This window comes from Musca domestica, unplaced genomic scaffold, assembly GCF_030504385.1.
Source record: "Musca domestica strain aabys unplaced genomic scaffold, Musca_domestica.polishedcontigs.V.1.1 9, whole genome shotgun sequence".
In the NCBI taxonomy this organism is placed as follows: domain Eukaryota; kingdom Metazoa; phylum Arthropoda; class Insecta; order Diptera; family Muscidae; genus Musca; species Musca domestica.
Window position 1 is genome coordinate 11367104 of NW_026712435.1, and position 20455 is coordinate 11387558.

At 35.1% G+C, this 20455-nt stretch overlaps 1 protein-coding gene across 3 annotated transcripts in view; it reads right to left on the reverse strand.

The window, feature by feature from the left end:
• The window catches only part of LOC101892243 (bifunctional heparan sulfate N-deacetylase/N-sulfotransferase), a 296793-nt gene that overhangs the window by 273969 nt on the left and 2369 nt on the right, over nt 1–20455 (reverse strand). The window contains exon 2 of one of the 3 annotated variants that reach the window (XM_005190000.4): nt 6142–6162. The exons of the other annotated variants lie outside the window; for them this stretch is intronic. The gene's annotated coding sequence lies outside the window, so the exon portion shown is untranslated. The remainder of the gene's footprint in view (nt 1–6141; nt 6163–20455) is intronic. 3 annotated transcript variants of the gene reach the window in all.

Consider the following 20455-nt stretch of genomic DNA (forward strand, 5'->3'; position numbering starts at 1 on the left):
CAGCAGTTTGTAAACAAACAATATGATTGTGTTTACTTGCCAAAGAGCTCAGCTGAAAATGTGTTCGATTGGCCACCAGAACTCAAGCGCCGGCCATAGTGATGGTGTAAGCCGCCTTAACAGCCGATGGTCGCTCTCCGTTCGTATTAATCAACCGTGGCATCAGAATAAATGCCGAATGTTATCGCGAAAATATTCTGGAGGGTGTATTAAAGTCTTGGGCACGCAAACATTTTGGCCGCAGACCTTAAACATTCCAACAGGACTCAAGCATGCGCTTCGCCGGGAATGGGCCAACATACCGCAGAGCAACATTCGGGCAGCGTGTGACAGTTTCATTGGCCGTTTGAAGGCCATAATTCGTGCCATAGGTGACCAATTCGAACAAATCTAAAATTATTCTAAAATTTGATGCTATTTATGCGACTTTATGATACCCTCTTTGTATATTTAGTAAAGCTACAGAGTGCATTTTACGGCTGCGGAGGACAAAAATATCATTCATGAAATTAAAATAAGTAATAAAACAGCTTAGTTTGGCCGGTTCGAACTTTTAATACCCTCTACCATTTTAGAGGAACTTCAAAAATTACGAAAAAAAAACATTATTCGGAGGCTATACGCAGACGTGGACCTGCATAAATAATTTTTTGTCATAGGCTGTAGTATCCATTAGAAACTTCGAATACGAAATTTGAAACAATTCGGGAGAATTAGGTCGCTTAAATTATCACAATACCGAATATAGTGAGGTACTGTTATATGGGGCCTATACAAGACGACGACCTGCAAACGAAATTTTTAGGCATTGGCAGTAGTACCCATTACAAACTTCGAATACGAAATTTGAAACGATTCGGATGGATAACGTCGCTAAAATCATCCAAATACCGAATATCAGGAGGTACCGCTTTATTGGGGCCTTACGAAGAAATTCTTAGGCATGGTCTGTAGTACCCCATTACAAACTTCGAATACGAAATTTGAAACAATTCAGGAGAATTAACCCGCTAAAATCGTCAAAATGCCGTATATCGGGAGGTACCTTTATAAGGGGCCTATATGAAAACATGGACCGACATGGCCGATTTACGAACTGCCTACTGGCAAAATACACATGTGTGAAAAATTGTAGCCTTCTATCTCATTTTACGCTGATCCAGAATATATGTACTCAATTACGCCAACAAACAAGGCAATTGTTTTCACTCGATTTCACTCTGAGAATAAACTATTACTCTATTTTGAGTTTTCCTGCAGAAATACTAGCAAGCGCGCCCTTATAAAACAAATTAGTAAAACTCTTAGTCTTCGAGCTGCTTAAAACGGATTTCGTCCAAATCGACCTAGAATCTAAAACCGTTATTTTAACGAGGCACATTTGGCCTCTTAAACTATATATTATCTCTGTAGTCACATGGCTGAAAGTATAAAAAATGCTTACAAATTTCATATTGGTTTGGATCTACCAGCTATAAATATGTAAGCGGTATCTATCAACTTTCGATTAGGATTGAGACGTTCCTTTTCCATAATTTTTGATTACACGCATAATATTTATTAACCCAAGTAGATTTTCCAGTACAACTTTTGACATATGAAACAGAAAATTCAACGCTTTCTTCACTAGTTAACTCTGACCTACATGCAAATTATTAACGAACATAAACCGACCACTAAAGTGTCGGTGAAATAGAATTTCTTCTTCCTACGGCTCATAGCTCTCAATTTCATTCAAGATTACGCTAATATTCTTCCTGTTCCGTTTGGATATGACTTTTCTACTTCTGCAGTTTTTGATTTTGACATCTTCTTCGGTTTTTGGTTAGCATGAAGTTAAGCGTTTTATTTTTTCATCATTTATTTTGTTTTTATCAAAACGCCAAAGATGTAGAACATTATCTCATGGCGGATGTTTTGAGTTATCCCATGGCTGCTATTAATGTTGAAAAGCAATGTTAATAGTTGTTTTTGTTTTTGTTGTTGTTTCCTTCTTGGCATTGCTCGTAGGAGTTGGTTTTTATTTTTAATGGTTTTTGTTAACCATAACCAAATATTATTTCACAGTAACGCCATTAAAATGTTCGTCATTATTAGGAACCACAGCAGAAACAGCAGGTCGTCACCACCAACCACCATCGGCGTCCACATACCCCCACACCCACGCACACTCATCATACTTCAGATGTTGTTGCTTATCCTTTGCGCCACACAAACATTTTATCTGCCCGAATACCAGAGCAGCGTTGCGAATTTATCTGTCGAGGGGAAAGGTGCTGCAATGATGTGCGGTGTGACGTTGCGGTTTGCACACATTAAAAGTGTTAAAACATGTGTTTAACATTTGACATGCCACCAGCTGTAGACAGTCTCTTGGCACAGTGACGTTCGGTGGGTTGGTTATCTGCTACATAGGAGAAGCGGGCAAACATGTCTGCAGTAGCCGAATTTCCCAAAATTACAGCGAGTTCTGTATACAAATGAAAGCTTAAAATTTCAAAATACCAAATATAGGGAGGTAAAGCTAAATAGGGGCTATACTAAATAATTGATGTAATATGAACTATTTTTGGAGAGTGGATTCGTTTTTATACCCTCCACCATACTATGGAGGGTATATTAATTTTGTCATTCCGTTTGTAACTCCTCGAAATACTCATGTCAGACCCAAGAAAGTATATATATTCTTGATCAGCGTAAAATTCTAAGACGATTTAGCCATGTCCGTCTGTCTGTCTGTTGTAATCACGCTATCTTTCGAACAAATTGAGATAGAAGGCTAAAATTTTGCACACATGCATATTTTGCCAGTAGGCAGGTTAAGTTCGTAAATGGGCCATGTAGGTCAAATTTATCATATAGCCCCCATATAACGCTACCTCCCGATATTCGGTATTTTGATGATTTTAGCGACATTATTCACCGGAATTGTTTCAAATTTGACATTTGAAGTTCATAATGGATACTTCAGCCCATGCCAGAAAATTGTCTGTGCAGGTTCACGTCTTCGTATAGCCCCCATATAACGGTACCCCCATATTCGGTATTTTGATGATTTTAGCTACATTATAAACAGATTTTTATTCAAGTTTCGCATTTAAATATTGTAATAACTTATGACAAAAGTTGCCTATGCAGGCCCACGTCGTCGTATAAGCATTCGGTATTTTTAAGATTTTAACTGAATTTTTAATTTTTTTTTTTTTTTTTTTTTTGGAAATTGCCAAATTTGTACCAAATGGTGGAGGGGTATTAAAAGATCGGCCCGGCCGAACTTACAGCTTTTTAACTTGTTGTTATCTGGAGCTTGAAAACGGCAATTACAACAAGTTTGGTTGGAAAATGCGTTTAAAACAAATCCTTAACTCTTAAAATCATTTGAACCCGAAGGTACCTTTACATGGAGGTTATGCGAAGTAGAAGATCCATACCGAAAATTTATTGCAGAAAGAGAATCAATTTCAAATTTCAAATTGCAACTTAGTTGATTGGAAATTATGGTTACAACAACAAAAAATAACTAAATTAGGATTTATGTTATATGGACACATTATATTATTTCATCCTAGACGTGTTACATCCTTTTGATTAACTTAAAAGTATCCTTCATGATAGACATCACTGTTCCATCTGGTGTTCATCAGGGTAGCCACCTTGGTCTAATGCCGTCCAGAATAAAATGAAAGTTATATTAAATTTGGAACTCCATTTGCATCGCCTCGAAATATTTATCGGAGATTCCATAAACTACATATATTCTTGTCGATTTAGACATGTTCCTATTTTGCATAACCATTTATATAAATTCTAGGATGTTTGGTATTGAAAATGGAATATATCGTCAGGTGGAATGTCGTCATCGTATTATGTTGTCATTCATGTCGTTTTTTTTTTGTTGTGTTGCGTCTGGTCAGTAACACTCCAGAGCAATCGAGTTCAATGCATTCAGTTTTCGTTGACACACGATTCTTTCAGTTTTGAATTCCAATTCACAACACTGAACTGAGTTGATAAAAATTTAAATTATAAACTGAAATTTTCAATATGAATATGCATAAAATATTGTTAATATTAATTTCTTATTGGTTATAAAAATTTTTAATTTTGTAAGTTTGGCCGGGCCGATCTTTTTATACCCTCCACCATTCGGAAGAAACTTAAAAATTTCCAAAAAAAAACTGTCGAAAAATACTACTCAAATAAAATCCTTTATATAGGGGCTATACGAAGCCGTGGTGCTGGATAAGTATTTTTCTCGAAGGCTGTAATAGCGATTCCGAACTTACGAAATGCGAAATTCGAAACAATTCCGATGAATAATGTCGCTAATAACCTCAACATACCGAATAAAGGGAGATACTGTTGTATGGGGGCTATACTAAGACTTGGACCTGCATAGACAATTTTTCGTCATAGGTTGTAGCACCCATTACGAACTTCAAATTCAAAATTGGGAACAACTCCGGTGAATAATGTTCCAAAAATCATCAAGATAGCGAATATCGGGGCAGAGATGAAAGAACTGCAACCAATTTCAGACTGCTGTCATTCCTAAGCCACTCGTCCGACAGCTGTTAAAATTATTCCAGTGACAGCTCATTATATTGTTTACATGCGTACAAAAGCATTTTGGTGAGAATTTTCCAGAAAAAAGTTATTCGTGATGGAATTCAAGCGTGATAGTGTGATTTCTTTATATTTGTGGCTATCGTTAGAGCACTCCAGCATTTAAATGTGAATAAATCTTTTGTGTCTCCTACCATCGCTCGTTACCGTGATACTGGAAGCGTAGCCCGACGTCATGAAAGTGGACGGAAGAAAACAGCAACATCTGCAGAAATGGTTCGAAAAGAAAAGAAGCGACTTAATCAAAACCTGCCTCTCAGTGGCCAAAAAATGGCTTGTGAGCTGAAAATATCGCAATATTCCATTTGGCAAATATTGAGAAATGAGCTCGGGGTAAAGCCATTGTAATTCCAAAAAGTGCAAGAACTTACACCGCAACAGAAAGAAAATAGAATCAATAGAGCTAAAGAGTTGCTTCGCTTGGCCGAATGTGGTGGACTGCCGAATTTGGTTTTCTCCGATGAGAAAACATTCGCCACAGTTGTTCAGCAGTTTGTAAACAAACAAAATGATCGAGTTTACTTGCCAGAGAGGTCAGCTGAAAAGCCCCGGTAATGGTAATGGTGTGGGCCGCCATAACAGCCGATGGTATTAATCGATATTCTGGAGGGTGTGTTAAAGCCTTGATCACGCAAACATTTTGGCCGCAGACCTTGAACATTCCAACAGGACTCAGCACCATCGCACTCAGCACGCGCCACCCAAGAATGGTTACGAAATGAGGTTCCTCGCTTTATTTCCAGCGCAAAATGGCCAGCAAAATCTCCGGATACCAATCCGTTAGACTATTGTGTCTGGAGTATTTTGGAAAGCAAGGTTGGCACTAAAATTATCAAAGTGTCGATCACCTCTAGCAAATACTTCGCCGGGAATGGGCCAAAATACCACAGAGCAACATTCGGGCAGCCTGTGACGATTTCATTGGCCGTTTTAAGGCCATAATTCGTGCCAAAGGTGTCGCTCATTTATATTGTCCGATCGAGATCATTACTATAGAGCTACGTTTAGATGTTGATCCCCCATAACAGTACTTCGTTGTAACGTGACAGAAACGATCACGTACATAATCATACATCTCACCAACATACAAAAAACAGCAATGTTAATCAAGCAACGCAATAGACCGACGAACAACTCTTTCACTCGACATTGACACAAGAGCTTCGGGAACGATGTCCCACTGGAACTTCGAATGATCTGAGTATCATCATCGTAATCCCCGGACACACGACATCGACTCATCAGAGTTACGTAACCCACGAATATCATCATCGTAATCCCCTGACACCCGACGCCTATATATCATAGGCCCCGATTATCTACAAATCGTCAAGGAACCACATTTATTTAAGACAAAATACAAAAATAATAAAATTATAGGAAAAAATCGTCGATACACGTCACATTGGGCCGAACCCGTTTATATCAGGGAGTCCGTTAAATTACATTGAAAATGTGTTGAAAACCTTGAAGGATACCTGAAAATTAAAAAGTGGAACTGTGCTGGAAACTCACCTGCAGTTTTTTCCCAGTTCTCTGGAAAATAAAACATAGATCATATAGTTATTTGTTGGAATAAATCAGCCTAGGGACAAAAGACACAACTGTAAAAAATGTTGTGTTCTATCTCATAATTTATGTAAGTTACAAACAATGAAATTCAAAAAATCGAGCAGAACATTTATCGACTATGCAAAAAGCATCTTTCCGGCAAATCTCTGAAATGCTAATTGGAATTGATTCTTTTTTAACCACTGTTCGACTTCAAAAAAGATTGAGCTACATTTGTTCTATACTTTTGGTTATATAAATTGGTTTTTACAACCTGTGTAAGAAATGATGCGTTAACGCCTGACGGTGCACAAGCCAGAGCCAACTTCACCCTTTCCGCCTGGTGTTTGTATTCATTAGCTAAAATTATTGAGACATGTGGAGAGTGCTATGTGTGCGTTTGAAGTGATGCGAGTTACCTACAGCCACCAATAAACAACATTATTATTAAGTTCATTATTTTCAACCACAACCTCATTTATTAAAAACATCATTATTGTTAACACCATTATTATTAACATCATTATTATTAACATCATTATTATTAATATCATTATTATTAACATCATTATTAGTTACAACATTGTCATAAGCACCAAAGAGCTAACACCAATATTGTTGACATTATTTCGTCAGCAATAATTCTCCACTTCAACATCACAATAACAACACTAGTAATAAAACTATGACGGAAATAACCCAAAAAGAAATGTTTACTTTTACTGTACCCAATACAAATTTTTAGCTTAAGTATTTTTCTTGATAGCTCTAGATTTTATGTTCCTTTGTTCTTTGTTAACTCTAAGAAAAATCAATAATTGTAAAATCGCTTAAATATAAGAATTTTTTGAATAAAGCATCAGTTGTATTTGGCATCTAAAACAGAATAATTCTTGTTTTCTGATTTTTCGGCGGTACGGAAGTTAACTGGCGCAGTCGTACGGCCATTGTTGGTGCGGTCTTTCTCAAGTGAAAAAAAATATAATTAAATAAATGTATCCTTAAAACAGAAAAAAAAAAACTAAAAAAAAAAAAAACAGTGACAAGTTAATTGTGGAAAAAACAGTGAACTATCCTTTAAAGGACATAAAAATTTTTTTTTTTAAGAAAAATTTGGTGAAGAAAAAAATATATTAAATTAATTAGGCTTGACGGTATATCAAGTAATCCTTAAGGAGAAAAATCGTGCGCCAACAATCGGAAAAAAAAAAAAAAGAACCTACGTCCGTACAACCGAGAAAATCAAGTGCCAATACAATATAGTATTTTGTTGAATGAATATCAACAATTTACTATAAGAAGAGAAGGAATATCTCTTAAATAAAAATATATATTTAAAATCAAAAATAATATTTTGTTGACGGAATATCAACAAATATAACCATCCAGAGAGAATTAATATCTTTTTGGTTGGAATAAATATTTAATAAAAATTGTTGAAGGAATATCAACAAATTATATCTTAAATAAAAAATATATATAAATTCATAAATAATATTTTGTTGAAGGAATATCAACAAATATTACCATCCGGAGAGAATGAATATCTTTTTGGTTGGAATAAATATTTAATGAAAATCGTTGAAGGAATATCAACAAATAATACGGTCATAGTGGATCAGATCAGATAAAACAAGAAAAAAACCAACTAACAAAAACAAATAACAATACAGTGAAGATCAAAAAAAAAAAAGGAATATCAACTAAAAATAACAATTAAAAAGTTAATAACATATAACAATAACAACAACCGTAACAAAAACGAAAAAAAAAAACTAAAAAAAAAAAAAAAAAAAAAAAAAAAAAAAAAAAAAAAAAAACAAAAACAAGCAACAATTAAAACAACAAACAACAACTACAAGTGAAGAACAAGAAATAGTCCTGAAGCAGTCCATATCTACAAGCAACTTATACAGGTCTCATCGGAGGAAAGAAGCAGATAAAAACCTTGGAAATCAACAATGAAATTATTTATTATGATAATACTAGGGTAATTATTTTAAGAAAATTATAATATTTATCACTATTATATTACTTTATAAAATATAAAACAGAAATAAGCAAAGAAATATTTCAATTATAAAGAAAAAGGCTAATCAAAATATCTCAAATCAATAAAAAGGGTAATTATATTAAATGCGAAGACTAAGACCAAGACCATATTCTATTCGATACTTAACTGCAATACCGGAACAACAAGAAATGACTACCGTTAATGACATTAGTGCCCCTCAGGCGCTACAATCTCAACAACCGTCACAATCCTCTCAAGCATACGAAACATTAAAAATTCCAGATGCCGTAAAAGATTTACCAACATTTAATGGAAATCCAAGGCAACTAAATGATTTTTTAGAAAACGTTGAAGAGATTTTAAGAATATTAGCGAATATCGATGGTTCTAACCAAGCAACAGTAGTGCTTAGAGCCATCAAAAACAAAATAGTGGGAGAAGCTAATGAAGTACTTAATTCATCCGGTACTCCGTTAGTTTGGGAGGTAATTAAAGCGAATCTAATACTTAAATATTCGGATAAAAGGAGTGAAACCTCCCTTGTGCGTGAACTCCACAATTTACGACAAACTAATCAGACTGTGCAAGAATTTTATGGTTCAGTTATAGAGCTACAGGCAGCAATAAATAATAATATATCAATTCATGAAACTAACAAACATGTCATAAACTCGAGGCGCGAATTTAACGCTAAAATGTGCTTAGATGCATTCTTAATAGGCCTCCGAGAACCCCTTGGCTCAATGATTAGGTCTATGAGACCCGATTCATTAGATGAAGCATTAACATTCTGCATTCAGGAACAAAATATACAATATTCAAGAAGACTAACTTACAACCAACCATTCTACCAACCAAGGTATAGACAGAATACACGGAATTATGCCCCTGCTCGTAATTACCAACCAAATATGAATAACACACATAAATTTACACACGGACAAATTCACCATTACGCACAAAACAATATAAATAGATTCCAAAACACGGTTAATACTCAGGGAAGAAATCAATATAATCCAATAACTAATGCATTTTCACAAAAGGGACCTCAAGCACCTAATGGAAATACCTTTTCTCACAATGGGTCCGGACAGAGCAAATTCAGCAACTTCAGGCAGCAACAGCTTACGACCAAACCCTTACCACCACCAGAACCAATGGATGTTAGTTCTGGTTATAGTCATTTAAGAAAACCTATGACTACACAAACGAGACAGACATCGTACCTAAACAACGTCAATGTGTCTCAAGCTTACCATAATGATCTAGACGGATATTACCACGGACAAACACATGACAATGACTTAGAACAAAACTACACTTATCATCAAAATGATGATAATGACATGAACGATCTAAAAGACCAACAAAATAATGGTATTAGAACGGAATACGAAAATGTAATAGTTGATAATGAAAATTTTTCATATGAATGCCTACCCACACCAACGGGATACTTAGATATTAACAAACATGGACACACATTACCCTATATTAACATATCCTCCCCATTTGGTAGACCCCTGAAATTTTTAATAGATACTGGAGCATCGTCATCATTCATAAACCCAGAATTTGTAAATGACGAAGAGTGTATGACTTGCAAACCAATTACAATCACAACAATTTTAACTAAACACTCACTGGACAAAAAAATTAAACTACCCTTATTTACGGAATTCAAACAAAAAGGAGATACAGAATTTTTTGTCTTCAAATTTCACAACTATTTCGATGGACTAATAGGATTGGACATATTAGATTTTCTCAAAGCTAAAATAAACCTAGGTAACAAAACTCTAGTAACAAGTCAAGCCATCATACCTATTCATCTCAAACCCAATTTCACTTCTGAGAAATTCATTATTCCAAGCTCTTCCAGAGTTGTTATTAATGTACCGGTAGACACACAAAATGGTAGCTTTTTTCTCCCAAGGACTTTTTTGGGTTCTGACCTCTTTATTTCAGAGGGACTGTATCATTCTAAAAAGTGGTACAGCCTTGTGGAAATAGTTAATACTTCTGGACATGATAAAATTGCATACATTGAACAACCAATAAAGACGACACCATACAACGACCAGAATTACATCGAAGTTAATAACTTCAGTTTAGAACACAACTGTATGAATGATAATCATGACATTTTAGATTCGATAAGGACCGGTCATCTTAATAAAGAGGAAAAACAAGCTTTGCTGAAGGTTTGCAAATGCTTTGAAGATGTGTTTTTCAAGGAGGGAGAACAATTGACATTCTCGAATCAAATCAAACACCAAATAAGGACAACTGACGACAAACCCATTTTTACAAAATCATACAGGTACCCTTACATACACAAAGAGGAAATACGCAAACAAATCGATAAAATGTTGCAACAAGGTGTAATTAGAAGAAGTTTTTCACCATGGAGTGCTCCTATATGGATCGTACCAAAAAAATTAGACTCGAGCAATATACAAAAATGGAGACTTGTTATAGATTATCGCAAATTAAACGAGAAAACTGTTTCTGATAAATATCCCATACCCAACATAACTGACATATTAGATAAATTGGGGAGAAGTCTCTACTTCACAACTTTAGATTTAGCTAGCGGTTTTCACCAGATCGAAATGCACCCAAAAGATATTGGTAAAACAGCATTTTCTGTCGATAGAGGTCACTATGAATTCGTAAGGATGCCTTTTGGATTAAAAAATGCTCCATCCACTTTCCAAAGGGTAATGGACAATGTATTAAATGACTTGATCGGGACAGTCTGCCTTGTATATTTAGATGACATAGTTATATATTCAACTTCCTTAGAGGAGCACATACAACACTTGAAAAAAGTACTCGGTAAATTACGTACAGCCAATCTTAAGATACAACTGGACAAATCAGAATTCCTAAAGAAAGAATGTTCTTTTCTCGGACATGTTATTTCCACTGATGGTATTAAACCCAACCCTGATAAAATTCATGCCATAAAAGCTTTCCCCGTACCAAAAACACAAAAACAAATAAAATCATTTTTAGGACTACTCGGTTATTACAGGAAATTTATTCAAGATTTCTCGAAATTAACGAAACCCCTCACAGAATGTCTTAAGAAAGGGAGAAAAATAATATTAAACGAGAGATATTTGAACACATTTGCTACTTGCAAAAATCTTTTAATGAATGACCCACTGCTCCAATATCCTGACTTTTCAAAACCATTTAATTTAACCACCGACGCTAGCGACTTTGCTTTAGGAGCAATACTTTCCCAAGGACCAATAGGTAGTGACAAGCCTATATGTTACGCAAGTCGTACATTATCGAATAGCGAAATAAATTACTCGACGATAGAAAAAGAATTACTTGCTATCGTATGGGCGACAAAATATTTCAGGCCATACCTTTTTGGAAGGAAATTTAAAATAATTACCGACCATAGGCCCCTTACATGGATCATGAGTCTAAAAGAACCAAATTCAAAATTAATCCGCTGGAGATTAAAACTAGAAGAATATGACTATGAAATTATCTACAAAAAAGGAAAATTAAATACTAACGCAGACGCACTAAGTCGTATTAAATTAGACAATCTATCTGTAAATGAACATGTCGATATAAACACTAATTCAGTTGATAACATCTCAAACCATGGTACACAAGGAACAACAATCCATTCCTCCGACGAAAATGTTGACGATGGAATACCGATATCAGAAAGACCAATTAACGAATTTAATATTCAAATTATATTTCAAACTCAAATCGGTGGCTCACCAATAACCTTAGAAACAATATTTAAAAATAAAATACGCAAGACTATACGTAGAGAAAAGTACGACGAACAAACATTGACTAACATTTTCCAAAATTATATAGCACCAAATAAAGTCTCTGCGCTTATGGCAGATGACGATACATTTAAATTAATTCAAAGCACCTACTCAAAATACTTTGCAAACAGCAAACTATTTAAGTTAGTACGATGCATGGACATTCTACAAGACATAAGAACCATTGATGAGCAAGACAAAATAATTAATGAATACCATATGAACCATAACCATAGAGGTATTCAAGAGACATATGCACACTTAAAACGAGAGTACTACTTCCCTTTCATGAAAAACAAAATACAAAATTGTATTAATCATTGTCATACATGCCAAACTTTAAAATATGACAGGAAACCACCAAAACCCAAATTTCAAAAACCTGAAATTCCCGAAAAACCACTGGATATTATCCACACAGATATCTATTGTATAAACAAGCGTAATATACTTACCATCATAGACAAATTTTCTAAATTTGCAGCCGCTTACTCTTTAGACTCTAGGAATAGCCTATCAATTCTGAAAAGTTTCAAACATTTCATAAGCCTACACGGCATACCCAAGAAAATTGTTTGTGATCAGGGCGCTGAATTTAATGCATCCATTATAAAAGATTTTTGTAAAATGCATCAGATAACCTTACATTATACATCATTTCATCAAAGTACAGGAAACTCTCCCGTAGAAAGATTACATTCAACCATTACCGAGACCTACAGAATAGTTTACGAAAAGTATAAGTCATCAGAAATACCACTAAATCACGACGAAATACTATCAGAAGTCATTTTTACCTATAACAACGCAATCCATAGTGCTACAAAATTAACCCCATTTGAACTCTTCTATGGTAGGACTTATAACTTCGAAAAGACATTAAGCTATAACTCTGAACATGACTACTTAAATAGACTACAAGAATTTCAAAATGACTTACACAAAATTATTAAAGATAAATTATCCATGGACACTGACAAACGTATAAAGAAACTAAACGCAAATAGGGAAGAACCAGAAGATTTAACTGAAAACCAGACAATATACAGAAGGGAATCAGGGAGGAACAAAATGACCCCTCGCTTCTCAAAGAGGGTAGTCAAGGAAAACAAGAAAGTGACGCTGATAACGTCAAATAACCAAAAACTACATAAAGCCAAAATTAAAAGAAAACGTCTTACATAAACTGACTTCTATTTGTCTTTTAGGTTCGTACCTGTACAATCCGACGTCACAATAACAAACATAACCACAGTATGTAACAACGTAACTAAGAGTCTACCAATCAAGTCTTCCTCTGTTATTAATTTTAATGAATGCAAAATCTTATTTAATAATGTCTGGTATACAGATAAACCGAATATTCACCAAGAAAACATTAGCACAATAACCTTCCAAACTAGCTTCTCAAACAATATTACAACACTCTCCATAAGAGACGAACTAACATTACCCAAATTAGATCAATACAGATTCCAAAATAAAGCAAATATCGAATTTCTTCAAACAGACTCTGACAATTACAAAACAATTTCTTATTCCGCATTTGGTATAATTAGTTCTATAATCATAATATTATCAATAATATTAGTAATAAGAAAGCCTATAAAATTAATCTACTCCATAACCCACAACAATAATGAAGTTCTGGCCACAAATGATCCGAAGCCCCTTTGGCCCTCACTTCATTCTGGAGAGGGAGGAGTTACCTACAGCCACCAATAAACAACATTATTATTAAGTTCATTATTTTCAACCACAACCTCATTTATTAAAAACATCATTATTGTTAACACCATTATTATTAACATCATTATTATTAACATCATTATTATTAATATCATTATTATTAACATCATTATTAGTTACAACATTGTCATAAGCACCAAAGAGCTAACACCAATATTGTTGACATTATTTCGTCAGCAATAATTCTCCACTTCAACATCACAATAACAACACTAGTAATAAAACTATGACGGAAATAACCCAAAAAGAAATGTTTACTTTTACTGTACCCAATACAAATTTTTAGCTTAAGTATTTTTCTTGATAGCTCTAGATTTTATGTTCCTTTGTTCTTTGTTAACTCTAAGAAAAATCAATAATTGTAAAATCGCTTAAATATAAGAATTTTTTGAATAAAGCATCAGTTGTATTTGGCATCTAAAACAGAATAATTCTTGTTTTCTGATTTTTCGGCGGTACGGAAGTTAACTTGCGTGCCCATATCTATGCTTCGTATCCGCATCCGTGACAACACACGCACGCATACCTACATACACACATGTAGTTCCGCAAAGTTTCAATTATTGTGGGTGTTTCTTCCCAGTTCCCCCGCTGTGTATTTTGCATGAGTTTATGATCTTCTCCTTAACAAGTGTGTGTGTGTGTTTGTGTTTCCACTGCCTGACATTAGCTGTGTGTGGTGTTGTTTTTATGAGAATAGTTTTGGTAAATCGTAAAAAATTTATTATTTTTGCACTAAAAACAAATAAAATACCGTGTGCGCATGTGTATCGCATGGAAGGAAAATTATTATTCCTTTTATGACCTTAAGTTTGGCTACAGTATAATTATCGAAAGTTTACTCTTTTATTTGTATAGTTTAAACTAAGGAAACTGAAGACCCAAAGCTGAAAGCTATTCCGCAGTTCAAATGGACACCTGCACATAACATTTATCTTTGAAGAATAAACTCAAGTGCGTCTAACAATCGCAGCTAAATATATATATATTTTTTCAATTTTATTATAGAACAAGTAATAAAGCTGTAAGTTCCGCCGGGCCGAACTTTGAATACCCTCTACCATTTGGAAAGAATTAGGAAATTTCCAAAAAAAATAAAATCCATTAAAAATTCTGTTAAAATCAAAAAAATACCGAATATCGGAAGGTGCCGATATATTGGGGGATATACGATATTGTGGAACTATATAGACAAATATATGTCTGGGGGGAAAGTACTCACAAAGAACTCCTTGTGTAAAATTTCATACAATTCCCTTAACAAATGTGGCTAAAATCTTCAAAATATCGAATATCGGGGATACCATTATATGGGGGCTATACGATATCGAGGACCTATGTAGACGATTCTCTTTCAGGGGGTAAAGTATTCACAAGAAACTCCTTGTGTGGAATTTCAGACAATTTCGTTGAAAATGTGCCTAAAATCATCAAAATACCGAATATCAGGGCGTACCGTTATATGGGGACTATACGATATCGTGGACCTATCAAGAATATATATATACTTTGTTGGGTCTAAAATTATTATTTCTATGAGTCACAAATGGACTGACGAACTTAATACACCCTCCATACTATGTATGGTGGAAGGTATAAAAATAAATGTACAAAGAAAGCAAAACTCCTCAACAAAAATGCTGTCAACTGACCCAACCAACAAAGCTCGGAATCATTCGAAGGAATGAGGTTATTCTGCTTTTTACATGTAATTCGAGTAACTCGTAAATCGCTCAGCTACAAGTAATTCGCGATGAAAACTTTTAAATGCATTTTTTCAAAACCGTCATAATACTACATATTATAAGGCGGTTCTTAATAGAACACTTGTTGGTAATCATCATGGTGAACTTCGTCGGTCAAACCTTTCGATGCCGGATTCGTAAGCAAAAAACATGGGCCAACCATCTGAAGCATTGGCAATTAAAGCGCAATGGTTAAGTCTCTTTGCAACCGGAAATTGGCCCGAACTGTTGGGTCGGTTTTGTTTTAACCGTTAGTTTGGCCAGAAGAAGAAGAATAGAAGAATACTACGTCGTATCAGATCAATTCCCGCCGAGGACTACAGTTTACAATGGGTAAGGTTGCAAACGTCATCCGATGATTAAGACCCATTACAGGATGAGATGGAAGCCACTCGTCCGACAGCTGTTAAAATTATTCCAGGTACAGCTCATTACATTGTTTACAAGCGTACAAAACATTTTGGTGAGAATTATTCAAGCGTGATAGTGTGATTGCTTTATATTTGGTTGGAAAACCACAAGTGGCTATCGTTAGATCACTCCAGCATTTAAATGTACCATCGCTCGTTACTGTGATACTGGTAGCGTCTCCCGACATCAAGGAAGTGGACGCAAGTAAACAGCAACATCAGCGGAAATGGTTTGAAAAGTAAAGAAACGACTTGATCGAAACCCGCGTCACAGTGGCCGAAAAATGACTCGTGAGCTGAACATACCGCAATATTCCATTCGGCAAATATTGAAAAATGAGCTCGGAGTAAAGTCATTGAAATTCCAAAAAATGCAAGAACTTAGACAACAACAGAAAGAAAATAAACTCAAAAGAGCTAAAGAGTTGCTTCGCTTGGCCGAAAGTGGTGAACTGTCGAATTTGGGGTTTTCCGATGAAAAAACATCGTTATCCAGCTGTTTGTAAACACACAAAATGATCCTGTTTACTTCTTTGGCAAGTAAGAACGATCATTTTCAGGTCAACTGAAAATTTACACCTTCGTTTGGCCACCAGAACTCAAGCGCCGGCCGTGGTGATGGTGTGGGCCGCCCTAACAGCCGATGGTTGTTCTCCGCTCGTATTAATCGACCGTGGCATCAGAATAAATGCCGAATATTATCGCCAAAATATTCTGGAGGATGTATTAAAGCCTTGGGCACGCAAACATTTTGGCCGCAGACCTTGGACATTCCAACAGGACTCAGCACCATAGCACTCAGCACGCGCCACCCAAGAATGGTTACAAAATGAGGTTCCTCGATTCATCGAAGGCCATAATTCGTGCCAAAAGTGACCAATTCGAACAAATCTAAACTTATTCTAAAATTTGAACCTATTTTCGACATTTTTCATCAATGAGATAAACAATTAAATACTCACAAGTCAAACGACTGGAGTCATCTAAAATTCCCAAACTCCCTGTCATAAAATATGAAATCATGCTTAGAGCGCTGATTAAACCATGGCTTCCGGACATTGGTATTTTCATTAACGTGAAACGTTAAATAAAGTAGTCAAAAGCAAATGTCTCCGCAACGAATGGGTTAATGTAACAAATGCATTATTGCAATAACTTCGAAATGACCAACAATCACATAAATGTATCATATCTCTTTTGTTCTCTTATTACAGCAAAGCGCAGATCATTGACCTCTCCTTGAATGATATACTCGGATTAGCACCTTCAATGTTTATATCCTCAGAATAATATTTTACATATAAATTTAGAACGGAATTCAATGATTAAACTCACCAAATAATTTTGTTCTTGTTTTAAAGTTCCATCAAAATATTTGTTTGTTACATGTTCTTAATCTGCAACATTCACGTGTAACTTCTATACGGCCAATAATTAATTGTACATTTTTTTAAATTTCTGCATATTTGGTTTAACAAATTTTTAGGCCTTGATTGTAATTACAAAATCCATTTACAAATATTCAAAATGACAACTTTTTAACCATACGTTGATTAAAAAATATTTTAATTTTTACAGTGAATATTTGTCAAATGATTAAAAAATGTTAAAAAGTCTGGTTGATATTTTTGGAGAGCTTATTCCGAGTAGTATTCAACCTTAAACCTCTGGATATCCTTGGGAAATCCTTCAAGTCATCATTTCAACCAAAAAATATCTTTTATTGCAGAATCACCTTTTTTAAGTGAATGGATGACCATATTTCTGAAACTCACAGCATTCCCCAGACATATTTATACATACATATATATAAATGTAATCCGACCCACAAATTTCCGAAATTACCCTATTAGGCTGAAAAGGTACACAAGAGCATATACCGCGTTGCATGAGAAGAAGGACTTAAATAAATCATTTTGTCAGCCAATTTTCAAGAAGATCTACATGGGTTTTTAGATTTCCGGTCGGTATCATAGGATCCTTATCTATACTAATGAAAGCAGTATCATCAGGAAACGTTCAGGTGACAGTTTCATTGGTTGTGGGCATATTGGCAGTAAATAAAACGTACAGAATCGGACTTAAGATACTACCCTGTTGGACACGAATTTGAAAGTACGTCATTCGATGTAACGACAAATGTGGAATGTGTGTTGTTAGGTAGAGCTTCGCAAATATTGTATAGAACTCCTAGATGCCAAACTCTATCAATGGCCTGGGAAATGTCTATAAATAACGCGGATCAATATTTCTTCCTTTCAAATGCCATTCTTATGTTTGTAACTAGGCGGTACAATTGCTCAATAGTACTAAATTGGTAGTCGGGAATAATATTGCTAGATGTAATATTGGGCGTTAAATTTCTTGACCTCGGTTAAAAGATCCAGGTTTCGGAATTATTACAGTTTCAAATTCTTTCCATACACGCGGGAAGTACTCTACTCAAAGAATGCTGTTAAATTTGAATAACAAAAGTTCAACGGCCGTAGTTGGTAATTTCTTGAGCGTGTTCGGAATAATTTGATCTTTACAAGGGGATTTTTATAGTTACGTCGAGGGTATAGAACTTTCGATTTCTTTTAGAGAAAATCGTATTGGGTTCGGTACAATGTCGTCAATAAGATGTTAAGCAACTGTCGATGGTCCGGGATTCGGGGTGTAAATACAGATTCAAGGTGCTTGGCAAATGTGTTTACTTTTTCTTCTGTTGCTTTTGCCTATAACAACTGTAGATAAAAAAAAAACAATAAGCCTTAAGGGCTAAGTACATAAGACGCTTGAAGTCATGGCTGGGCATATTAATGTCAAATTATAATGGAAAACGACGGCTGGATTTTAGTGCGGCTCTGTAATCCTTTTGTGAAATGTCAAAAAATATGCCTAGCCATGACTTCAAGCTTCTTATGTTCTTACACCCTTATACTGTTTGGAAATTGCCTTAATTATTGTTTTAATTTATGGCTATATCTTGCTCGGAATTAAATTTGTGGCACAAATGTCCTCGATCAATACACACTTATAGTATTTTGTCATTCCGTTGCTGATTAAATATCCACATGACCTCGCTTAGTCTTTCATTCAGTAACCTAACCTAATTTTGGTTATTGTCTATTAATGCGGTTTTCAAAATGCCGGTGGAACCTTTATATGGCCACGATATCACAAGGATTGTTACCTGTTGCGATTATTAGATAACATATTTGAAACAATTCCGTGCAAAAATTTGGCTAGAATCATCAAAATATCGAATATGAGCTTGCGGACGAATTGCAAATACAGAATTTTAAACAAATCGGCAAAATATCGAATATCTGGATGTACTGTTATATGGGGCTGTAGAAAAACTTGGACCTAAATAGATAATTTTATGATACAGGAGGTAAAAACCCAAATACAAATATCAATTTTACGATTCTAGACAAGTCTGTTAGAAAATGTTGCTAAGTCCTAAAAATACCGAATATCCGAAGGTACTATATTAAAACGTGGACCTATATGAACAATGTTATATCACTGAAGTCAGGGTAGCTATATGACATCATCATGCTTGACACTTGTGCAGCTCATCGTCAAATAATGAGGACTGTATCTGGATTTCAACAGACAGACAAACGGGCTTGGAATTTTATGCCACCCTACCCATCTACCAAACCTTCTTAAATACCAAATTTGAAAGAATTTTGTAAATGAGACTAGGATTATGAAAATACCGAGTATCGATGGGCATCGTTATATATGCGCTATAGGGAAACGTGGACCTAATTTCAATGTTCTGCCGGCGAAGCTAGAACCCATTATGAACTACCAATTTTGAGACAAATCCGTGGGGAAATATGGCAAAAATCATCAAAGTACTGTATATCCGGATGTACCATTAGGTAGGGGCTATACGAAAACGTGGACCTATACATACTATGTTTCGCCACAGGAGCTGGAACCCATTTCGAATTACAAATACCAATTTTTGAAAAAAAATCCGTGAAAAAATGTGGCAAATATTAATAAAACACCAACTATCGGGAGGTACCGTCATATGGGAGCTATACCAAAACGTGGACCATGTCCCGCCACTGGAGCTAGAACCCATTATGACCTAAAAATACCAATTTTTACATAAAACCGTGAAAAAATGTATGGAAAATCATCAAAATACCGAATATCGGGAGGTACTGTTACATACCGGCTATTCCAAAACGTGGACCGATATGTCTCATTTTCAATGCCAACCATCCTAGACACAATACAAATTGTTCTGCCAAATTTTTAAGCTCTACGTCAAATAATATGGTCTGGATCCTGATTTCAACAGACAGACAGGCAGACGAAAATCGTCTTAATGGGGTATACGATGAATTTTTAGGGATGTTACAAACAGAATGACAAAGTTAATTTAACCTCATTTTCAAGGTGGAGGGTATAAAAAGTAAAATGCCATGAAGTTGATGGCACCAGTTTCCTGATGTTGTAGTTGTTATCTATTGCTAGTTTCAAATTCCAATTTTGTAGCTAAAATCATGAAAGTACCTTATATTCAGAGGTATC